This window comes from Phyllobates terribilis, unplaced genomic scaffold (genome assembly GCF_046119375.1).
Source record: "Phyllobates terribilis strain yellow unplaced genomic scaffold, ASM4611937v1 Scaffold_754__1_contigs__length_715743, whole genome shotgun sequence".
In the NCBI taxonomy this organism is placed as follows: Eukaryota; Metazoa; Chordata; class Amphibia; order Anura; family Dendrobatidae; genus Phyllobates; species Phyllobates terribilis.
In genome coordinates this window covers 233,336-256,790 of record NW_027363514.1, presented here as the reverse complement: position 1 = coordinate 256,790, position 23,455 = coordinate 233,336, and the positions used below count along the sequence as shown (strand labels likewise).

Genomic DNA, 23,455 nt, shown 5'->3' with positions numbered 1-23,455 from the left:
CTTGGACTACTGAGCAAAAGTCCAGGTCTTTTTCTCCTTGGCCCAGGTAAGACGCTTCTGGCACTGTCTATTGGTCATGAGTAGCTTGACACAAGGAATGCGACACTTGTAGCCCATGTCCTGGATACGTTTGTGTGTGGTGGCTCTTGAAACAATGACTCCAGCAGCAGTCCACTCCTTGGGAATCTCCCCCACATTTTTGAATGGCCTTTTCTTAACAATCCTTTCAAGGCCGCAGTTATCCCGGTTGCTTGTGCACCTTTTTCTACCACACTTTTTCCTTCCACTCAACTTTCCATTAATATGCTTGGACCTTTTTAAATGCTTAGGAAGCCTTTGCAGATGTTTTTTTGTTAATTATTCTAATTTTCTGAGATAATGACTGTTTTGTGTTTTCATTGGCTTTAAGCCATAATCATCAACATTAACAGAACTAAACAATTTAAATGGATCACCCTGTTTGTAATGACTCTATATAATATGAGTTTCCTTTTTTTATTGAAGAACTGAAATAAATTGACTTTTTGATGATTTTCTAGTGAGATGCACCTGTGTATATATATGCATTCGCATACATGGTAGTATGAAAAAAACATACAGTACAGACCAAAAGTTTGGACACACCTTCTCATTTAAAGATTTTTTTTGTATTTTCATGACTATGAACATTGTACATTCACACTGAAGGCATCAAAACTATGAATTAACACATGTGGAATTATATACTTAACAAAAAAGTGTGAAACAACTGAAAATATGTCTTATATTCTAGGTTCTTCAAAGTAGCCACCTTTTGCTTTAATGACTGCTTTGCACACTCTTGGCATTCTCTTGATGAGCTTCAAGAGGTAGTCACCGGAAATGCTTTTCACTTCACAGGTGTGCCCTGTCAGGTTTAATAAGTGGGATTTCTTGCCTTATAAATGGGGTTGGGACCATCAGTTGTGTTGTGCAGAAGTCTGGTGAAAGTCTCCCCAAGTGCAGTTGCAAAAACCATCAAGCGCTACAAAGAAACTGGCTCACATGAGGACCGCCCAAGGAAAGGAAGACCAAGAGTCACCTCTGCTTCTGAGGATAAGTTTATCTGAGTCACCAGCCTCAGAAATCGCAAGTGACTTGGGACCATCAGTTGTGTTGTGCAGAAGTCTGGTGAAAGTGTCCCCAAGTGCAGTTGCAAAAACCATCAAGCGCTACAAAGAAACTGGCTCACATGAGGACCGCCCAAGGAAAGGAAGACCAAGAGTCACCTCTGCTTCTGAGGATAAGTTTATCCGAGTCACCAGCCTCAGAAATCGCAAGTGAACAGCAGCTCAGATTAGAGACCAGGTCAATGCCACACAGAGTTCTAGCAGCAGACACATCTCTTCAACAACTGTTAAGAGGAGACTTTGTGCAGCAGGCCTTCATGGTAAAATAGCTGCTAGGAAACCACTGCTAAGGACAGGCAACAAGCAGAAGAGACTTGTTTCACTAAAGAACACAAGGAATGGACATTAGACCAGTGGAAATCTGTGCTTTGGTCTGATGAGTCCAAATTTGAGAACTTTTGTTCACCGTGTCTTTGTGCGACGCAGAAAAGGTGAATGGATGGACTCTACATAGTCATGAGAATACAGAAAAATCTTTAAATGAGAAGGTGTGTCCAAACTTTTGGTCTGTACTGTGCATATATATGTATATATGTATTCATGTATATATATATATATATATATATATATATATATATATATATATATATATATATATATATATATATGGTTTGGGGTGAGCTGGACCGCAGAGTGAAGGCAAAAGGGCCTACAAGTGCTAAGCATCTCTGGGAACTCCTTCAAGATTGTTGGAATACCATTTCCGGTGACTACCTCTTGAAGCTCATCAAGAGAATGCCAAGAGTGTGCAAAGCAGTCATCAAAACAAAAGGTGGCTACTTTGAAGAACCTAGAATATAAGACATATTTTCAGTTGTTTCACACTTTTTTTGTTAAGTATATAATTCCACAGGTGTTAATTGATAGTTTTGATGCCTTCAGTGTGAATGTACAATTTTCATAGTCATGAATACAGAAAAATCTTTAAATGAGAAGGTGTGTCCAAACTTTTGGTCTGTACTGTGTGTGTGTGTGTGTATATATATATATATATATATATATATATATATATATATATATATATATATATATATACTAGATAGTGACCCGATTCTAACGCATCGGGTATTCTAGCATATGTCTCCCGACCCTCCTTTATAATGCCTCGTGCAGGATGTCACATCCCCCCCTCATCCCTTATAATGCCCCATGCAGGAAGTCACATCCCCCCCTATATAATACCCCATGCATATAATACCCCATGCAGGATGTCACGTCCCCCGTATATAATACCCCATGCTGGATGTCACATCCCCCGTATATAATACCCCATGCAGGATGTCACATCCCCCCTATATAATGCCTCATGCAGGAAGTCACATCCTACTATAGTGCCCAATGCAGGATATCAAATCCCCCCTATATAATACCCCATGCAGGATGTCACATCTCTCCATAGTGCGCCATGCAGGCTGTCACATCCCCCCTATATAATACCCCATGCCGGATGTCACATCCCCCCATAGTGCCCCATGCAGGCTGTCACATCCCCCCTATATAATACCCCATGCAGGATGTCACATCCCCCCATAGTGCCCCATGCAGGCTGTCACATCCCCCCTATATAATACCCTATGCAGGATGTCACATCCCCCCATAGTGCCCCAAGCAGGTCCCCTATGGCCCCATACAAAAAAAAAAAAATCCAATACTCACCTCACTGCTTCTCTGGACTCCAGCGTAGCCGGCATCTTCTCGCTGTGCGCTGTGATCGCTCAGGAGAGAGCACGGTGTAAAGACGTCACCGCGCGCTCTGACCTGAGACGTCACAGAGCTGCAGCGGAAGACACAGGAGCTGCTGCGCAGGCACGGGGAGTGGTAAGTATGACGCCGGGTGCCGGGGTCCTGATCGAGCGGGGGGAGGGACGGGAGGAGAGGGGAGGGGAGAGGAGAGGAGGGGAAAGGAGGGGAGTGGCGTCACACTTGTCCTCGGGAGTTAAGCGGCCGTAGCCACTGATCTTCCGACGATAGCCACGTGTAGGTCAGCGGCGCCTGCGGTCGGGGGACTTATGCTGCGAGCAGCCGGCTGCATCTCCCGGCTGCATCGCTGCTGACCTCCGTGCCGCACATGAGCCGCTAATGGCCGCCATGTTTTTCGGAAATGCCGCATCGCTGATTGGCCGCAGCCGGACCAATCAGCGACCTGGGATTTCCAGGACAGACAGAAAGACAGACGGGATAAGACAAATAAATATATATATATATATATATATATGCATACATATTTTAGGACATCTTTACACTCTTTCCTCAGTTCGAAATGTAATTAAGAAATGGCAGTTAACAGCAGCAGCAAGGAAGACCAAGCTAAATTTCAGTGAGAGCTGCTCGTAGGATTGCTGGAGAGGCAAATCAGAAACCCCCCCTTGACTGCAAAAGACCTTCCGAAACATTTAGAAGACTCTTTAGTTGTTGCACATTTTTCTACTGTTCAGAGACACCTGCTCAAATATGGCCTTCATGAAAGAGTCATCAGAAGAAAACCTCTCCTGCGTCCTCACTATAAAATTCTGTGTCAGAAGTATGCAAAAGAACATCTAAACAAGCCTGACGCATTTTGGAAACATGTTCTGTGGACTGATGAGGTTAAAATAAAACTCTTTGGCCACAAAGAACAAAGGTATGTGTGGAGAAAAAAGGGCACAGAATTTCAAGAAAAGAACACCTTGCCAACCATTAAGTCTGGAGGTGGATCAATCATGCTTTAGGGTTGTTTTGCAGCCAATGGCATGGGATTATTTCATGGGTAGAGAGAAGAATGGATTCAATGAAGTTTCAACAAATTCTTAATGCAATAACACCATCTGTAAAAAAAGCTGATGTTGAAAAGAGGATGGCTTCTTCAAATGGATAATGGATTCTAAACACACTTCAAAATCCACAATAGACAACCTCAAAGGCACAAGATGAAGGTTTTACAATGGCCCTCACAGTCCTCTGATCTGAACATCATTGAAAATCTGTGCATGAAAATAGCAGTGCATGCAAGACGACCCAGGAATCTCATGGAACTGGAAGAATTTTCCAAGGAAGAATGGATGAAAATCCCTCAAACAAGAATTTAAAAACTCTTGTCTGGCTACAAAAAGCGTTTACAAGCTGTGAAACTTGCAAAAGGTGGTGCTACTAGGTACTAACCATGCAGGGTGTCCAAACTTTTGCATTGGCCCATTTTCCGTTTTGTAATTTTGACCATGGGTGTTTAAACCTTTACATGCCACTGTGAGTAAAGGGAATTAAGTTAAGGAAGGATTCCTTATCTTAGACGAACAGGATTTAAACAAAGAGTTGTCTATACTAGAGAGGAAGCTACAGTGTCGCATAACTGGGACATCTGTTCTCCTAAGAAGAGCTGAACATGCAGTGCCACAGCAATGAGTGTGTGGCCTTCATCGAATGGACTTTGAAAGTACTAGTGAGGAGTCGTACCAATGCACCTCAGCCAGTGAGGTCCTCAAATCAACTGGGAGCTCTGAGTTGCCCTGAGGGGCTGTATCGACACATCTCAACCTGTATGGTCCCCACAGGGATGATGGACCTTCCCATAATGGCTTGCTGGACTGTTGTAGCTTTTAACAAAAGTTATGTACCGCCACATGTAACCATAAAGTTCTTGACTCTGCATAATGCAGGAGAAACATTCACAAAGTGTTGTGCCTGTTATCTCATATATATACTTGTCATCAAGTTCTTGTTAAGTAAAGTAAAGTTTATTTTTGGACTTTGGTCTCCTTCATTTATCTCCATACCATCTGGACTGGGCCTGCCAAGTACAGTGGCAGCATACGGTCTGCAGAGTCGGGAAGTATGACTTCGCCAAACTAAAGTCTGTCATGTAACGTGTCATTGGTGGATGGAACAAGGCATGATGTCCCAGATGTGCTCGATTGGATTCAGGTCTGGGGAACGGGCAGGCCATTCCAAAGCATCAATGCCTTCATCATGCAGAAACTGCTGACACACTTCAGCCACATGAGGCCTAGCATTGTCCTGCATCAGGAGGAACACAGGGATCATTGCACCTGCATACGGTTTCACAATGGATCTGAGGATCTCATCCCAGTACCTAATAGCAGTCAGGGTACCTATGGCTAGCACATGGAGGGCTGTGCGACCCTCAAAAGAAATGCCTCCCCACACTATTACTGACCCACTGCAAAACCGATCGTGCTGGAGAACATTCTCCACAGCATCTCCAGACTCTATCACGTCTGTCACATGTGCGCAGTGTGAACCTGCTCTCATCCATGAAGAACACAGGGCGCCAATGTGGAATCTGCCAATCTTGGTGTTCTCTGGCAAATGCCAATGACCCTTCACCATGTTGTACTGTAAGCGGAACACCCACTTGTGGACGTCGAGCCTTCATACCACCCTTATGGAATCTGTTTCTGACAGTTTGAGCTGACAAATAAATGTTAGTGGCCTGTTGGATGTCATTTTGCAGGGATCTTACACTGCTCCTCCTGTTCCTCCTTGCACAAAGGAGGAGGTAGCGGTCCTGATGCTGGGTTGTTGCCCTCCTACGGCCCCCTCCACATCTCCTGGTGTACTGACCTGTTTCCTGATACAGTATATGCTCCATGCTTTGGACACTGTGCTGACACACAGTTACCCTTCTTGCCACAGCTCTCATTGATGTGCTATCCTGGATGAGCTGCACTACATGAGCAACTTCTGTGGGTTGTAGACACCGCCTCATGCTACTGTACCTCTAGGGGTGAGAGCAATGATAAAATGCAAAAGTGACCAAAACAGCCAAAAAGGATGAGAACAGAGAAATGTTCTGCAGAACCACTCCTTTATAGGGGGTGTCTTGCTAATTGACTATCATTTCTACCTGCTGTCTGTTCCATTTACACAACAACAGGAGAAATTGATTCACAATCAGTGTTGCTTCATAACTGGACAAGTTGATTTCACAGAAGTGTGATTAACTTGGAGTTACATTGTGTTGTTTAAGTGTTCCCTTTATTTTTTTGAGTAGTGTAATTAACTGCCCCATACACGAGATAAATGTTGGCTGAACGGTCATTTGGCAGACGGCTATCTCTCCCGACTCCACCATACACACAAATATTCCAGCTTTCTTCTGGTCTGTATGAGAGAGTCACCTCCAGACTCCTCTAGCGGAGGATTATCTACAGGAAAAACAAACGGATTAGTCTTTGAAATTCATGATGCCAGATCCTTCTCTGCCCTGACATCATCTGTCGGGAGGCCCCCAAATACATTATATAGTCAGCCAACCCCCAATTCATTACTTCCATGCAACTCTATTCTAATGTGTATGGGGGCTTTAAAATGTACCTCATTGGACGCTGCCTCTGGCCCGGCCTAATAGACTTTCGTACATTGCAGGTTAAGACACCATTATTAGGTTTTTAAGTATCATAGTAACTAGGCAGCCCCATACTATCGAGTACTTGGGGAGGAGGGGCATTCAGCCGAACTCTGTCAAACCTTCTGAGATGCCATGTTTCCTTTTGCCAGCAGCAATTGGTTAAACTGCCAGGGTTTATGTTGCAGCGGCATCTGTGCCATCCCTGCGGTGTACATCTATGTTCTGCTGCTCAAAGGATTTAATTATTTTAAAACAAATGTTTAATGTGTTAGAAAATAACAAAATGTGTCTTATGATTTTTGCATGTTTTTTTCTTTTTATAAGAACTGTTGGTGCCAATTTTCTTTTGAAACATTTTAATTTCTGCTTTTTTTTCTGGTGTTTTTCTTGTAATATAGTAAAGCCTAAGGCCAGAAATAAACCCCATAAAACATTGTACATGGAGACTTTGGTATCAAATAATTTCTGCCGACAATATTTGTGTAAACAAAAAAGGTTTTCTAAATACATCAAACTTCTGTGTGTGAATCAGACATGAGATCTAACGTGATAGAAGATTACAGTCTGGGGAAGACGGGAAACATTCATATAGACGGCCGGTGGAGATGTAGTCAGTGATGGACTCTGGCCAAATATGTTTCTGGAGCCGTAGAAGAAGATGAAAATGTCGTCCTCATTATGAAGTAGTTATTTCTCATGTCACGTGCAATGAATATCTCCTGCAGTATTACTAATGCAGATTCCAATGTCGGTAAATGAGATGACAATTAGCGTTATGGAAGATGAGTCTATGAGAAACGTATTCAGCTGCAGACTCCAAGGAAGAAACTGCTTGTTGGCTGTGTTCTAAAATATATTTGTTTTATTAGCAGATATAAAGAAAAAAACTAAATAGTGTAAAATAATAAATCTCCTCATATGTTTCCCTAATTATCTCCAGTAATTGTATTATTACACAGGATTTTTATGATGTTACATCTACTTATCTTCTTTTCATTCAGGTCTCTACAATATTCGATCCGCTCAGTGACAATCTTCTATATAAGAGAGTTTTCCTGATTTACCCATCAAAACTGGATATGGATAAGGACAAGATGGCAGAGAAAATATTACACCTCACCCTAGAGATCCTCTTCCGGCTTACTGGAGAGGTGAGAGATTCTGATGACGTCACATTACATCATTCTTATCTATGGGAATAACAGATGGACTGAACTGGAGAGGTGAGGACTCTGGAAATGTCTGTAATGAGATTTATTAATGTCTCTCTCCATAACCAGGATTACACAGTAGTGAAGTGCTGTCAGGACCCTGTGTCTGAGGGAAGGGCGAGACCCCTGAGCCCAATCACAGGACCTCCATCTCACCCCCTGATACATGAGGTCATCAATGACCAGAAGATCCTAGAACTCACCTACAAGATGATTGAGCTGCTGACTGGAGAGGTGACACTGCTGGGAATGCTGGGACATTATACAGTAACGATATGAAGGGATTGCGGTGATGACATTATTATTGTATGTGTCAGGGTCCTATAAGGTGTCAGGACGTCACCATCTATTTCTCCATGGAGGAGTGGGAGTATTTAGAGGGACACAAAAATCTGTACAAAGACATCATGATGGAGGTTCCCCAGCCCCTCACATCTCAAGGTAATAGGACTAAATACACACGGCCTATAATTATCTGCATGTAAAGAATGAATTCAGTCCCTGTATGTGTTTCCTCCAGATCTATCCAGTAAGAGGACAACACCAGAGAGATGTCCCTGTCCTCTTCTTCCTCAGGACTGTAAACAAGAAGATCCCAATCTTCATCAGGATCATCAGGTAGATGGAGAGAAGGTGTCATGAGATCTCCCCTATGATGTGTAGACGGCTGTGAAGGTCTTGTGCTCAGTCTTGTTTTATCCACCAGTATTATATGCAGGGCCGGCGTCAGCACCCAGCACACCCAGGCAAATGCCGGGGCCCTGAGCAGGCGGAGGGACCCACTCGCCGTCGGGCTCCCCGCTGCCCTATGGGAGCCGTGAACGGAGGAGAGCGGTGTCAGCGCCCGCTCTCCCCCCGCTTGCTCAGGGCCCCGGCACAATACTTACCCCTCCCCGTGCCTCCGCAGCAGCTCCTGCATCCTCCGCAGCTGCTGCACTGTGGCGTCTCAGGTCAGAGGGCGCGGTGATGTCTCAGGTCAGAGGGCCCGGTGACATCTTTACACCGCGCTCTCTCCTGCGCAGTCACAGCGCAGAGCAGGATGAGGCCGGCGACGCTGGAGTCCGAAGCAGCGGCCGCAGGTGAGGAGTGAGGTGTGTATTTCATTTTTTTTTTTTTTATTGAATGGAGGCCTGTGGCAGTATAAGGGAGGGGGGTGAGGTGGGGGTGTGTGACATCCTGCATGGGGCATTATATGGGGAGGGTGAGGTGGGGGTGTGTGACATCCTGCATGGGGCATTATATGGGGGGGGTGAGGTGGGGGTGTGTGACATCCTGCATGGGGCATTATATGGGGGGCTGAGGTGGGTGTGTGTGACATCCTGCATGGGGCATTATATGGGGAGGGTGAGGTGGGGGTGTGTGACATCCTGCATGGGGCATTATGTGGGGGGGGTGAGGTGGGGGTGTGTGACAACCTGCATGGGGCATTATATGGGGGGTGAGGTGGGGGTGTGTGACATCCTGCATGGGGCATTATATGGGGGGGTGAGGTGGGGGTGTGTGACATCCTACATGGGGCAATATATAGGGGGGTGAGGTGGGGGTGTGTGACATCCTGCATGGGGCATTATATGGGGGGGTGAGGTGGGGGTGTGTGACATCCTGCATGGGGCATTATATGGGGGGGGTGAGGTGGGGGGTGACATCCTGCATGGGGCATTATATGGGGGGGGGTGAGGTGGGGGTGTGTGACATCCTGCATGGGGCATTATATGGGGGGGTGAGGTGGGGGTGTGTGACGTCCTGCATGGGGCATTATGTGGGGGGGTGAGGTGGGGGGGTCTGACATCCTGCATGGGGCATTATATGGGGGGTGAGGTGGGTGTGTGTGACATCCTACATGGGGCATTATTTGGGGGGGGTGAGGTGGGGGTGTGTGACATCCTGCATGGGGCATTATAAGGGAGGGGGGTTGTGACATCATGCATGGGGCATTATAAGAGAGGGGGTGTGTGTGACATCCTGCATGGGGCATTATAAGCGAGGGGGGTGTGTGACATCCTGCATGGGGCATTATAAGGGAGGGGGGTGTGTGACATCCTGCATGAGACATTATAAGGGAGGGGGGGTGACATCCTGCGTGGGGCATTATAAGCGAGAGGGGTGTGTGACATCCTGCATGGAACATTATAAGGGAGGGGGGGTCTGACATCCTGCATGGGGCATTGTAAGCGAGGGGGGGGTGTAACATCCTGCATGGGGCATTATAAGGGGGGGGGGTGACATCCTGCATGGGGCATTATAAGGGAGGGGGGTGTATGACATCCTGCATGGGGCATTATAAGGGAGGGGGGGTGTATGACATCTTGCATGGGGCATTATAAGGGAGGGGGTCTGTGTGACATCCTGCATGGGGCATTATAAGGGGGGGTGACATTCTACATGGGGAATTATGTGGGGGGAACAGCCTGCGTGGGGCATTATATGGGGGGAACAGCCTGCATGGAGCGTTATATGGGGGCCAGTATTCTGTATGGAGCGTTATATGGGGGCCAGTATCCTGCATGGAGCGTTTCATGGGGGCCAGTATTCTGTATGGAGCATTTTATGGGGGCCAGTATGGAGTATTATATGGGGGCCAGTATTCTGTATGGAGCGTTATATAGGGGCCAGTATCCTGTATGGAGCGTTGTATGGGGGCCAGTATTCTGTATGGAGCGTTATATGGGGACCAGTACCTGTATGGAGGGTTATATGGGCGCCAGTATTCCGTATGGAGCGTTATATGGGGACCAGTATTCCGTATGGAGCTTTATATGGGGGCCAGAATTCTGTATGGAGCATTTTATGGGGGCCAGTATTCTGTATGGAGCATTATATGGGGGCCAGTATTCTGTATGGAGCGTTATATGGGGGCCAGTATCCTGTATGGAGGGTTATATGGGCGCCAGTATTCCATATGGAGCGTTATATGGGGACCAGTATTCTGTATGGAGTGTTATATGGGGGCCAGTATTCCTTATAGAGCTTTATATGGGGCCAGTATTCTGTATGGAGCATTTTATGGGGGCCAGTATTCTGAATGGTGCGTTATATGGGGGTCAGTATCCTGTATGGAGCGTTATATGGGGGCCAGTATCCTGTATGGAGCATTTTATGGGGGCCAGTATACTGTGTGGAGAGATTCACTGTTTTCTGAGCTATTGTGGAATTTACAATAGATATCACTCATGTAATGTAAGAAGTGAAATCTTCGGCATTGTACTATATATATATTTCTCTGCGGTATCTGTGCATCATGAATCGTGGTATGTGTTAAAGGAGCCCACTGAGACTCTTTCCCCCGGGGCCCAGCAAAACCTGGAGCCGGCCCTGATTATATGTTTTATACTTGTGTAATGAGAACGGTGGAGATGGCAGGATTAGAGCTGATCATAGATGTGACTTCTCATCTGTCTGTGACTTTTACAATATTTGTTTCAGGGTGAAGATCTGACCCATATTAATACTACAGAGACATATGTGAGGGGTGATGAGCGGTGTAAAGAGGAGATTCCTACATATGACCACCCAGGTGAGTAGTAACCACTAAATGCAGAGAAGTCACAGATTCTTCTCAGTCAGCGGCTGTGGCTGCTTTATCGGTGGTGTAGTCCGGCCGTATCACAATCATGTGATCACCATTCTTCCTCTAGACCAGGGGTCTCAAACTCGGCTGGGTATATGGGCCGCACATGGAAAAAATTTGAATTTGGGGGGCCGCATTCTTTGTTCAATGTGACATTTTTAGTGATACCATTTTTTTTGTATACACCTTTTGAACATTTTTGCCGTGTTTATTTTTTTATGGCTTGGGTCGTTATGGATGTGGCGATAATAAACGTGCACTTTTTTGTGTTTACTTTAGTTTACATATAAAACAGCATTTTTAGTGCCCAATTTTTTTCATGCTTTATTTTATTTTTTATTTTTTTTACAATTTTATTTCCCCCAATTGGCCACATACAGTAATATTGTCTTACAATTAGCATCATATAGAAATAATGGAAAACATCTTGTAGTAATGTTCCCCATCCAAGTCCCCATCTTGTACTAATGTGCCCCATCCAGGTCCCCATCCTGTGGCTATGTGCCCCATCCAGGTCCCCATCTTGTGGCTATGTGCCCCATCCAGGTCTCCATCTTGTGGTTATGTACCCCATGCAGGTCCCCATCCTGTGGCTATGTGCCCCATCCAGGTCCCCATCCTGTGGCTATGTGTCCCATCCAGGTCCCCATCTTGTGGCTATGTACCCCATCCAGGTCCCCATCCTGTGGCTATTTGCCCCATCTAGATCCCCATCCTGTGGCAATGTTCCCGATCCAGGTCCCCATCTTGTGTCTATGTGCCCCATCCAGGTCCCCATCTTTTGGCAATGTTCCCCATCCTGGCGCCCATCTTGTACTAATGTGCCCCATCCAGGTCCCCTCTTGTGGCTATGTGCCCCATCCAGGTCCCCATGTTGTGGCTCTGGTCCCCATCTTGTGGCTCTGTGCCCCATCCAGGTCCCCTCTTGTGGCTATGTGCCCCATCCAGGTCCCCATCTTTTGGCAATGTTCCCCATCCTGGCGCCCATCTTGTACTAATGTGCCTCATCCAGGTCCCCAACTGGTGGCTATGTGCCCCATCCAGGTCCCCATCTTGTGGCTATGTGCCCCATCCAGGTCCCCATCCTGTGGCAATGTTCCCCATCCTGGCGCCCATCTTGTACTAATGTGCCTCATCCAGGTCCCCATCTTGGGGCTATGTGCCCCATCCAGGTCCCCATCCTGTGGCAATGTTCCCCATCCAGGTCCCCATGTTGTGGCTCTGGTCCCCATCCTGTGGCAATGTTCCCCATCCAGGTCCCCATGTTGTGGCTCTGGTTCCCATCTTGTGGCTCTGTGCCCCACCCAGGTCCCCATCTTGTGGCTATGTACCCCATCCAGGTCCCCTCTTGTGGCTATGTGCCCCATCCAGGTCCCCTCTTGTGGCTATGTGCCCCATCCAGGTCCCCTCTTGTGGCTATGTGCCCCATCCAGGTCCCCTCTTGTGGCTATGTGCCCCATCCAGGTCCCCTCTTGTGGCTATGTGCCCCATCCAGGTCCCCTCTTGTGGTTATGTGCCCCATCCAGGTCCCCTCTTGTGGCTATGTGCCCCCTGTGTTGTTCTTCACACACATGAAATAGAAAAAAAAGATGATTCTCACCTGTCCTCCGTTCCCTCGGCGTCCTTCCTGCAGATGTGGCCCGCAGGCACCACAGAGTCCGACCCCTTGACGATCCCGACCAGGTCCAGGAGGAGCCGCCGACAGCAGCGCTGAATTGCCACACAGAGACTGTCTCCCAGCACTGCATTTCCAATGTCAGCCGCTGGCCAATCAGAGGCCAGCAGCTGATATCTGCATATGGCAATGACGTCATACTCGCTGCGCCGACACGCAGATATCAACTGCTGGCCTCTGATTGGCCAGCGGCTGGCATTGGAAATGCAGTGCTGGGAGACAGTCTCTGTGCGGCAATGCAGCGCTGCTGTCGGCGGCTCCTCCTGGACCTGGTCGGGATCATCAAGGGGTCTGTGCCTGCGGGCCGCATAAAGCAACCTCAGGGGCCGCATGCGGCCCGCGGCCCGCGTGTTTGAGACCCCTGCTCTAGACCACAACATTCTCCCCTACACAAAACTGTTAACCCCTTTCTGACATTGTCCTTAAGGTCCCTGTGCCCTGGACCTTATGGACCAGGTACGTATTATTACTACATGGCCATCGCACCCGCACACAGGCTGTGCGGGCGCAATCTCTGCCCGTGTCAGCTGATTCTGACAGCTGACACTCGGCACGCAGTGCCCGCACCGCTCCCAGCACTTTAACCCCCTAAATGCTGCAATCGATGTGATTGTAGCATTTAGCGAGTGAGCAGAGGGACAGCAGCGGGGTCACAACATCCGGGTCATGACAACATCCGGGTCACCAGCCCCAGCAAGTTAGTTTGATCATGCGCAGTGCATGATCAAAGTAACTTGTGTCTGCAGAGCTGACAGTTTATTAGTTATAGCAGTGATCCTGCACTGCTATGTCTTATAACTGCGATCAGCCTGTTGTAAAAATATATTTAAAAAATATATTTTTGCAACATATATTAAAAATAATATATGAAAAAAAGCAAAACAATAAAAGCACACATATTTGGTATTTCAGCGTCCGGACGACCTGACCTATAAAGCTGTCCCACTAGTTAACCCCTTTAGTGAACACCGTAAAAGAAAAAAAAAATAAGCAAAAAACGGTGCTTTATCATCATATTGCCAAACAAAAAATGGAATAAAACGCGATAAAAAAGCCGCCATACAGCTCCATCAGACGAAAAATAAAAAAGCTCTCAGAATAAAGCGATGCAAAAAAAAAAAATAATAATAATTTTTATTGTGTAACAGCGCCAAAACCTAAAAAACAATATAAATGTAGTGCGGCTGTAATCGTACTGACCCGAATAATAAAGCGATCTTATAAATTTTTCCACACGTGGAACGGCATAAAAAGAACCCCAATAAAACAATTCCCGAATTGGTGTTTTTTGTTTATTCTGCCTCCCAAAAATCGGAATAGAAAGAGATCAAAAAATGTCACGGGCCCAAAAATGGTACCAATAAAAACATCAACTTGTCCCGCAAAAAGCAAGCCATCACATGACTCTGTTGGCCGAACTATGGAAAAATTATAGCTCTCAAAATATGGCGATGCAAAAACTTTCTGTGCTGCTGAATGTCCTCATATGGTCCCTACAAGACCAGGTCCAGTCTTTCTGGCCAAACTTAACATTTATGATCTACAACATTAAATGTGCAGTGACGGCCAACTACACAAAAAACATTACACCTGTGCCACGATATATCTCTAAGCTGTGCGTGGCTGATGGCTGTAATATACATTTATTCACGCCTGCAGGAGATGTGTTGGCTCCAGCCCTGGTTTCATGGATTCACTCCGTGTCATCAATTCCATTATGTTTTCAATCCTAAGGAATTCAGATTACTGCACAATCTCTCCTGAAATGGGGGCGCTAATACTTTCTCTACTCTCCTGGTCAGGACTCATAGTAGCTCCAATGGTCCACCATAAATTAGTGCAATTCTGGTTTAATGTTGGAGTTCTCCCATCATACATACGTTGTTGTTGGGGATGTAACATAGAATAAAAAAATATGTCTTTTTTTTTATAGGTTTATTCTGTATGAAAGTTTGATTTGTGGTTGCATCAGCCTGCCTCACTTATGTGAGTCTGTAACTCCCTGGTAGTCTTTAAAAAATAGATCTCCATTGTCTCTTCCAAATGCCCGAGATCTAAATTTAAGACACCTCAGCTCTGCACTATTATAAAAAGTTATTTTTAAATGTCTAATATTTCTTCTTGAAACTCATCTGACAGAAAATATTGTCCCTTAGGCTGAGTTCACACGATGCGTTTTTAATGCGTTTCCGCGGCGTTTTTGCAGTTGCGGAAACGCATGAAAAACGCATGGTAGAAGGGCAGCAATGTTCCCCAATTGAAATCCGCATGTGCTGTGCCCATGATGAGGATTTTTCCGCAGCTTAAACGCTGCGCTCAAAAATCCGCAGCATGTCAATTAATTTTGCGAAAACGCTGCTCTTTTGCCGCCATTGACTTGCATTAGACCGCATGGAATCCGCATCACTGTATATGTTGATGCGCTTTTCATGCGGTCTAATGTGCGGATGGTACCCGGGTGTGGATGAGACGACTCGCATCCAGACCCAGGTACCATTAAAAAAAAAAAGAATAAAATAAAAAATATATATTCTCACCTTCTGACGGCCCGCGCTGCGCTCCTGCTTGGTTCCCTGCACTTTGCGGTTGAATGAAGAAGGACCTTCGCTGACGTCAGAGTCATGTGACGGGTCACGTGACGCTGACGTCGGCAGGTCCTTCAGTCTTCACTGCCTGTAGCCGGACCAAGCGAAGCAGGACACCGGGGGCCATCAGAGGGTAAAGTATATATTTATTTTTTGACATTCACACACTATATAAATCCATGCCGGTTGCATGGATTTATATAGTGTGAAGTTGACAAGCACTTTCCAAGTGATGCTAAAATCGCTTGGGAAGCGCTTGTCAACCCGCATGCGGAAATGAAAGTGAACACCGCTTCATTTCCGCATGTCCCTGGCAGGAAACCGCATGTACAATCCGCATGTACAATCCGCATGCGTTTTTTCCTGCCAGGGAGATGCAGAAACGCTCAGGAAAAAATCCTGAGCATTTCTGCATCGTGTGCACATACCCTTACGATAGTTTAGATTCCCAAGAGCCACCGAGCCCCATACTCCAATTACCCCAGAGAGGTTTCACCACTAGTTACTCATTTTTCTCTGATGAAGACTATTGAGTTCGATCATTTCAGTAGATGTGTTATTGTCTATAGTCACAGTTTTGACTACAGTAGTTAGTGCCCAAAATACTCTGATTTAACCCCTTACTGCAGACAGTTTTGTGTTCCTATCTGGGCCCATTTTTCAAATCTGACGTGTGTCACTTTATCTGGTGATAACTTTGGAATTCTTCTCAAAGGATAATAGGAAACAAATGGACCTTACAAATTATTTTCCTTGAATCCCACAATCCCCTATATACGGTTGTACACTACTATCTGGGCACATGGCAGGGTAAGAAGGGAAGGAGCGCCATTTAGATATTTGAATGCAGATCTTGCTTGAATAGTTTGCAGGCACAATATATTGGGGACACTGTTCATGGTCACCTGGCAGCTCAAAAGATGGCTACCACAAACAGGCTTGGCGCTATCTACTCCATTTTCCAGATCCCAGATATTGCCTTGCTCATCACTATTTAACGCCTCTACATGAATCTGGACTTACACAGAGACCCCTAGGCTTGGGCCACAGTGTTACCTGCTGTTCTGTGGTGTGAGATGGGAAGAAGAATAGTCAGATAGCCGGGTCAGAACATGGAGGTCAGAGAAAATACAAAATCAGAAGACACAAGAGTAGTCAGTAAACGGGCCGGGATCACAACAGGAAACAAATACACAAGCCGGGAGCTGAGCACAGAGGACTGAACCAGAGGAGAGCAAGGCTGGATCTGGCAGCTTCCGGCAATATGCTTCCAGCTTTAGTAGGTTTAGTGCTTTCCAGATGGCTGAAGCAGGGAGCAGATTACTCCAGCTGGACAGCACACACACCCATACTGCCAGACTGGATGGTACTACAGGTCCCAGGCAACCTAACCTTAGTGGCTGGACAGAGCCAGCACCGCCCAGAGCTTCTGGTTCTGACGTCTCCTCCATCACCAGCGCCACCTGCAGGATGAATAAGGAGATGAGAGAAGCAGACGTCACAGGAGAAGATCCCAGAGGAGATGGGACACACTATCTGCAGAAGCCCTAATATGACAAAATGTCAGAAAAACAGAGCAGTAGAAATCCACATAAAGTGACTCCATTTTGGAAATTATAACCCTGAATGATATAATCTTTAGAAGTAGTGTGATTATTTTGATTCCACATCCTAAAAAAAAAAAAGAAGAAAAGCGAGGCGCTCCTGTGTATACCCGGTGATCTTTGAGGGGAGGAAACCGGAAAATAGATTGACTAACCTTGTGTGGTTGCGCACCCCTACACAGCCACGGATTAAGGCTCCGGCGTGAACCGCACCCCGCACGGGTCTTAGGCTGACCGGCTGACAGAATCACATGGGGTGTGACATCACCGCGGGTCCTTGTAAACGGTTAATAAACCGATATCTGCAGCCCCCAACCACCCACCCAAGAGGGAATCAAGAATACAAAGTACAAAGTCGCTGCGGATTTCAATGGGGCGCAAGGTGACGGCAGGCCGGGGTATTTGTTACTCCATCATTTTTTTTATTAATCAAATGGCTTCACAACATGTTTCGGCTAATGCCGCCATCATCAGGTGATGGCCAATATTACCACACAAGCACTTTATATAGAAGTTTAAAGAATTAACCAGCAGGTGCCAACAATTGACCAGTTAACCCTCAAATCCCCTTTCTAAGGGCCAACCTGACTTGGCTGATAACAGAGACAAAACATCAACACTAAAATAAAACTACATGAAAAAAACTATATATACAAATAAAAGAAGAATATAAAAAGAGTAAAGGCTGCATATATTCATAATTACACTCATATTAAAAACCTAATAAAAATAAATATCCACTAGATTTTTCAATTCTACATAAATTATATAACTTACTTAATAATATTTTCAAGTCAGAGATTCAAACCTTCCGGGGATAAAGTTCCCAACTTATAGATCCAATAATTTTCCCGGTTTCCAACCTTTTCTATCTATCATGCACCGTGTCAGATATATGATCAATAATCGTAAGGTGCAGATATTTTGGATCTTTCTGATCTTCTAAGAAGAAGTGCTTTGACAACTATGTAACAAATCTCCATTTCTGATATTCTGCCGATGTTTATTTAGCCTGGCGCGCATTGGTTGTATGGTGCGACCTACATACTGTAGGCCACATGTGCACTCCAACAAATATATCACACTAGATGGTGGCCCGATTCTAACGCATCGGGTAATCTAGAATATGTATGCGGCCGACCGGGCGCAATCAGCAGAGCGGTGTTTAAATCTGGTGCCAAAATCGCTGATTGGTCGCGGCAGGCAACCGCGACCAATCACCAAAGCAGTGTTTAAATTTGGCGGCAATATCGGTGATTGGTCGCAGGCGGCGGCCGCGACCAATCAGCAAGCCGTGTTAGTGAGGACTGGAGAGCATGTTTAAATTTGGCACCAAAATCGCTGATTAGTCGCGGCCGGCAACCGTGACCAATCAGCAAAGCGGTGTTAAAATTTGGCGCCTATATCTCTGATTGGTGACGGCCGGTGGTCGCGACCAATCAGCAGAGCGGTATTTAAATTTGGCGCCAATAATGGTGATTAGTCGCGACCGGCAACCGCGACCAATCAGCAGAGCGGTGTTTAAATTTGGCGCCAATATCGCTGCTTGGTCGCGGCTGGCCACCGCAACCAATAAGCTAAGCGGTGTTTAAATTTGGCGCCAATAATGCTGATTGGTCGCGTTCGGCGACCGCGAGCAATCAGCAGAGCGGTGTTTAAATTTGGCGCCAATACTGCTGATTGGTCGCGGCCGGCGACCGCGACCAATCAGCAGAGCGGGGTTTAAATTTGGCGCCAATACTGCTGATTGTTTGCGGGCGGCGGCCGCAACAATCAGCGAACCGTGTTAGTGAGAACTGGAGAGTGTGTTTAAATTTGGCGCCAAAATCGCTGATTAGTCGCGGCCGGTGGTTGCGACTAATCAGCAGAGCGGTGTTTAAATTTGGCGCCAATAATGCTGATTAGTCGCGGCCAGCATCCGCGACCAATTAGCAGAGCGGGGTTTAAATTTGGTGCCAAAATAGCTGATTGGTCGCGGCTGGCGGCCGCGACCAATCAGCAGAGCGTTGTTTAAATTTGGCGCCAATAATGCTGATTGGTTGCGGCCGGCGACCGCGACCAATCAGCACAGCAGTGTTTAAATTTGTCATCAAGATCGTTGATTGGTCGCGAGCAGCATCCGCGACCAATCAGCACAGCAGTGTTTAAATGTGGCGCCAAGATCGGTGATTGGTCGCGGCCGCTTTTTAAATGTTGCGCCCAAATCGGTGATTGGTCGCGAGCAGCGTCCGCGACCAATCAGCACAGCAGTGTTTAAATTTGTCGGCAAGATCGCTGATTGGTCGCGCTCTCCGGCCGCAACCAATCAGCGAATCATATTGGTGAGGACCGGGGAGTGGAATCGTATTGGTGAGGACCGGGGAGCGGAGCTGCCTGTGCAGCTACTTCCGCTGCGAGAAGCCGGGAGATGAGCGACTGCTCGCAGCAGAAGTATCCCGACCAGCAGCGCCGCTCCCCGGTCCTCCCTTGACACCCTAGCCGCATGGATGTCAGCGCCGCTGCCTGTGCGGCTACTTCCGCTGCGAGAAACCAGGATATGAGTGGCTGCTCGCAGCAGAAGTATCCCGACCCGCAGCGCCGCTCCCCGGTCCTCCCTTCCGTATGGAGGTCTGCGGCGCCGGCGGTCAAGGTCCTTCTGCTGCTACCGGCCGGGAGATGAATGCCTCGCGCCGGTCATCTCCCGGCTGCATCTCCGTCCCGCAGATGAGCCGCTAACGGCCACCATCTTTTTTCTGAAATCCCGCGTCGCTGATTGGCCTCTGCCGGACCAATGAGCGACGCGGGATTTCCTGGACAGACAGACAGACAGACAGATGGGATAAGACGATTATATATATAGATATGACGACTGGTAGTCTGTCCGGCATCTAATCTGAAAAGTCTCCCCCGTGGTGGGCAAACTAAAAGTTTTTGTTCCATTATTAATGATCCCCCAAATGACACATCTTGATGTTCTACATCTAAAGCACCCATCCCCCCTTCCTTGGTTTATATTTTTATACTTTATATAATTCTTAGTCAATGATGTGGAGCTAGGCGCTAACACATTTTTCAGATTCTGACACCTCTAATATATAATCCTTGGTTTGGCCGGCAGTTGCTTGCCCAAAATCGGATCACCGGATAAAATGAACCAATACGTCTTCAATTGGTTATGAAGAATAACTATATTGGCTAAATGTTGTAACGAGACTATACTCAGCACTCAATGGTTTAATAGTCTCATTTTTTACCACAGTGGTAGGTCCGGCCAGATTCCCCTTATTGTTTATCATTTCCAAGCATTTTTCTTGGGATAAACTTTTGGCTTTCTTATATGTATCACTGAATAATTTGTCAGGATATCCCTTTTCCCTGAATCTCATCTTTAAAATCCTAGATTCATTAATAAAATCCACATCTCTACTACAATTTTTCCTAATTCTCCAATACTGTCCATAGGGAATATTACGCTCCCAGGCTGGAAGATGGCTGCTATCATATGCTAGGTAACTATTTGCATCCACCTGAAATGTGTGGAGGTGATTATCTTTCCTTCTGGGTTTTTTTGAATCAGGACGTCAAGGAATTGAATACTTAAACTGGATATATTAGATGAAAAACTAAGACCCTGGGTATTATTATTTAATTCAGATACAAATATAGATGCTTCCTCATGGGTACCGGTCCTGACAAAGAAAAGATCATCTATAAATCTCCTATAGAGACATGTATGTCTAGTATATAGATGGGACTGTACGATGAAGACAGACTCAAACCTCCCCATAAATAAATTTGCATAGCTAAGGGCGAATCTCGTCCCCATCGCACAACCTCTCATCTGTTTATATGTGGTCCCTTCAAATGAAAAAATATTATTGTTTAAGATAAACTCAATACTTTCTAATGAGAACCTTTTCTGTTCCAAATATATAGAGGTATCTGAACACAAATAATGATCAATAGCCTCTAAACCCAAAATATGTGTAATGTTGAAGTATAAGGAACTCACAAAAAACATAATAATAATAATCTTTTTATTTATATAGTGCCAGTATATTCCGCAGCACTTTATAACTCAGACAATTTACAGACATTATCATCACTGTCCCCATTGGGGCTCACAATCTACATTCCCTATCAGTCTTTGGAGTGTGGGAGGAAGCCGGAGAACACGGAGGAAACCCACACAAACACCGGGAGAACATACAAACTCCTTGCAGATGTTGTCCTTGGTGGGATTTGAACCCAGGACCCCCGTGCTGCAGTGCTAACCACTGAGCCACCATTCCGCCCTCCTCCTAGGGAGGTAAATCCCTCAACAAGCTAATAAAATGTGAAGAATATTTTAAATAACATTCAAGCCTAATCACATATTTTTGTAAAAACAAATCGACATAATTTGATAAATTAGCTGTAATAGATTTTATCCCCGAAATGATGGGGCGACCAGGGGGATTGGTAGTACTTTTATGGATCTTGGGTCGGAAATAAAAATAAGGGGTCTGAAAAAATTATATATCCAAAAATCTTTTCTCTCTCACATCCAAGATCCCCTCCCTAAGGGCTCCCTTAGTTAAGTTTTTATATTCCATAAGATGGTGACAGAATTATCACAATCTAATTTATTATAATAATCAGTATCACTGAGTATCTGCAAACCTTCTCCAGTGTACCAACCCCAATTCATCACCACAATACCACCGCCTTATCAGCTTCCTTAATAATTATTCCTTTATTCTTCCGTAAACTAGAGATGGCGTGTCTTTCTGGAGCCGTCAGGTTATCCCTCTTTTTAATATGAGTAAAAGTGCAAATGTCTTTTAAAATCTATTGCTGAAAAGTCTCGAGATGAGTTCCCTTATGGTGAGTAGGATAAAAATTACCACCTAGTGGAACATGGTGGAAACCCATAGCGGGCACATGATTTTCGACTCCATTATTAGCAAGGGGTATACTGGCGTTTATTGATTTACGCAATCGTGAGATCTCAGCCTCAGACAAGGTGTGGTCAGACAGGGTAAAATGCCTACCATTTTCTGTTTCTCATCTTTTTCGCTTTCCTCAATATTTACCCTAATGGCTTTGTCTTTTTAATTAGCAAATCCTACAGGGCTGCTATTTTTTGGGATGGCTCTACCTCGCCCCTACATCCCTGATATTTCTTTTTCTTTTTGGTTGGCGAGCTTGGGCCGGCTGAAAAAACTGTGGGATTTTTGTATCATAAAGGACCGCTGTGTTTCTTTTTACCATTGAGAGGCGGTGCAGTTTAATCAGTTAATATTACAGCTGGTGATATCAATTATATTGAAGAAGTTCTATTTTGTGGAGGTGGTAGCTTCACTGATTTATCAGTGGAACCTTCCTCTAATGATGTATGCCCTACACTTAATGACTGAGATATTGTTGCTAAGGAATTTTGGGAATCAGGATGGATAGTTAAAATAGAAAAATCCAATGCACTAACACTCTGCGTTGAGGTTGCACCAATTAATTCATTTAACCCAAAATCAACTAGTGATGATTGCTCTGTATCATTAGAAACACCACTATCCTTATTCACCACTGGTAAGATAGAATTAATAGCTCCACCAGTGTTTGCTTGATTCTCCCCAATAGGAGAAGGACACAAAGTAACTATTGCACTGTTAGTTTCCATATCCATAGTTAGATTCCACAGGCACTTTCTGCACGGTGGATGTTGGAGAGTGAAAATTGCAAATATTCCATTTTATTACCGAACACATTGTCTCCTGGAGCACAGTCTGGGCACTCACATACCATAAATGAAGTGGGTTCTTCTCACTATAGTAATGCCAAATACATGGATGCTAAATGTGGTTTGGGCGCACTGCAAGGCTCAGAAGTGAGGGGGAGATATGACTTTGGGAGAGTGGATATTGCTGGATTGGTTTATGGAAGCCATGTTGCTTTTCTAGAACCTTTGAGCCACTAATAATGTGGAAACCTCTGTTATTACACTGGCAGATGATGGGCCTGAGTTGAGGGTTTGTTTTTGTGAGATGAGTAGACATTTTTATTGATATTATTTTCACCTACAACGGTGAAAATAACTATTTGATACACTGCTGATTTTTCAAGTTTTCCCACCTACAAAGAATGGAGAAATCTGTCATTTTTATCGTAGGTACACTTCACCTGTGAGAGACAGAATCTAAAAAAAAATCCAGAAAATCACATTGCATGATTTTTACTTAGTATTTGGTACAGAAACCTTTGTTTGAAATTACAGAGGTAAGATGTTTCCTGTAGCTCTTGAACAAGTTTGCACACACTGCAGGAGGGATTTTGGCCCACTCCCCCATATAAATGTTTTCCAG

The 23,455-nt window shown here is 45.5% G+C and overlaps 2 protein-coding genes across 2 annotated transcripts in view; one reads left to right on the top strand and one right to left on the bottom strand.

The window, feature by feature from the left end:
- The window catches only part of LOC141238544 (uncharacterized), a 486,605-nt gene that overhangs the window by 390,628 nt on the left and 72,522 nt on the right, over positions 1-23,455 (bottom strand). The gene's annotated exons all lie outside the window — the stretch shown is intronic.
- The window catches only part of LOC141238542 (uncharacterized), a 75,582-nt gene that overhangs the window by 46,516 nt on the left and 5,611 nt on the right, over positions 1-23,455 (top strand). The window lies entirely within an intron of this gene.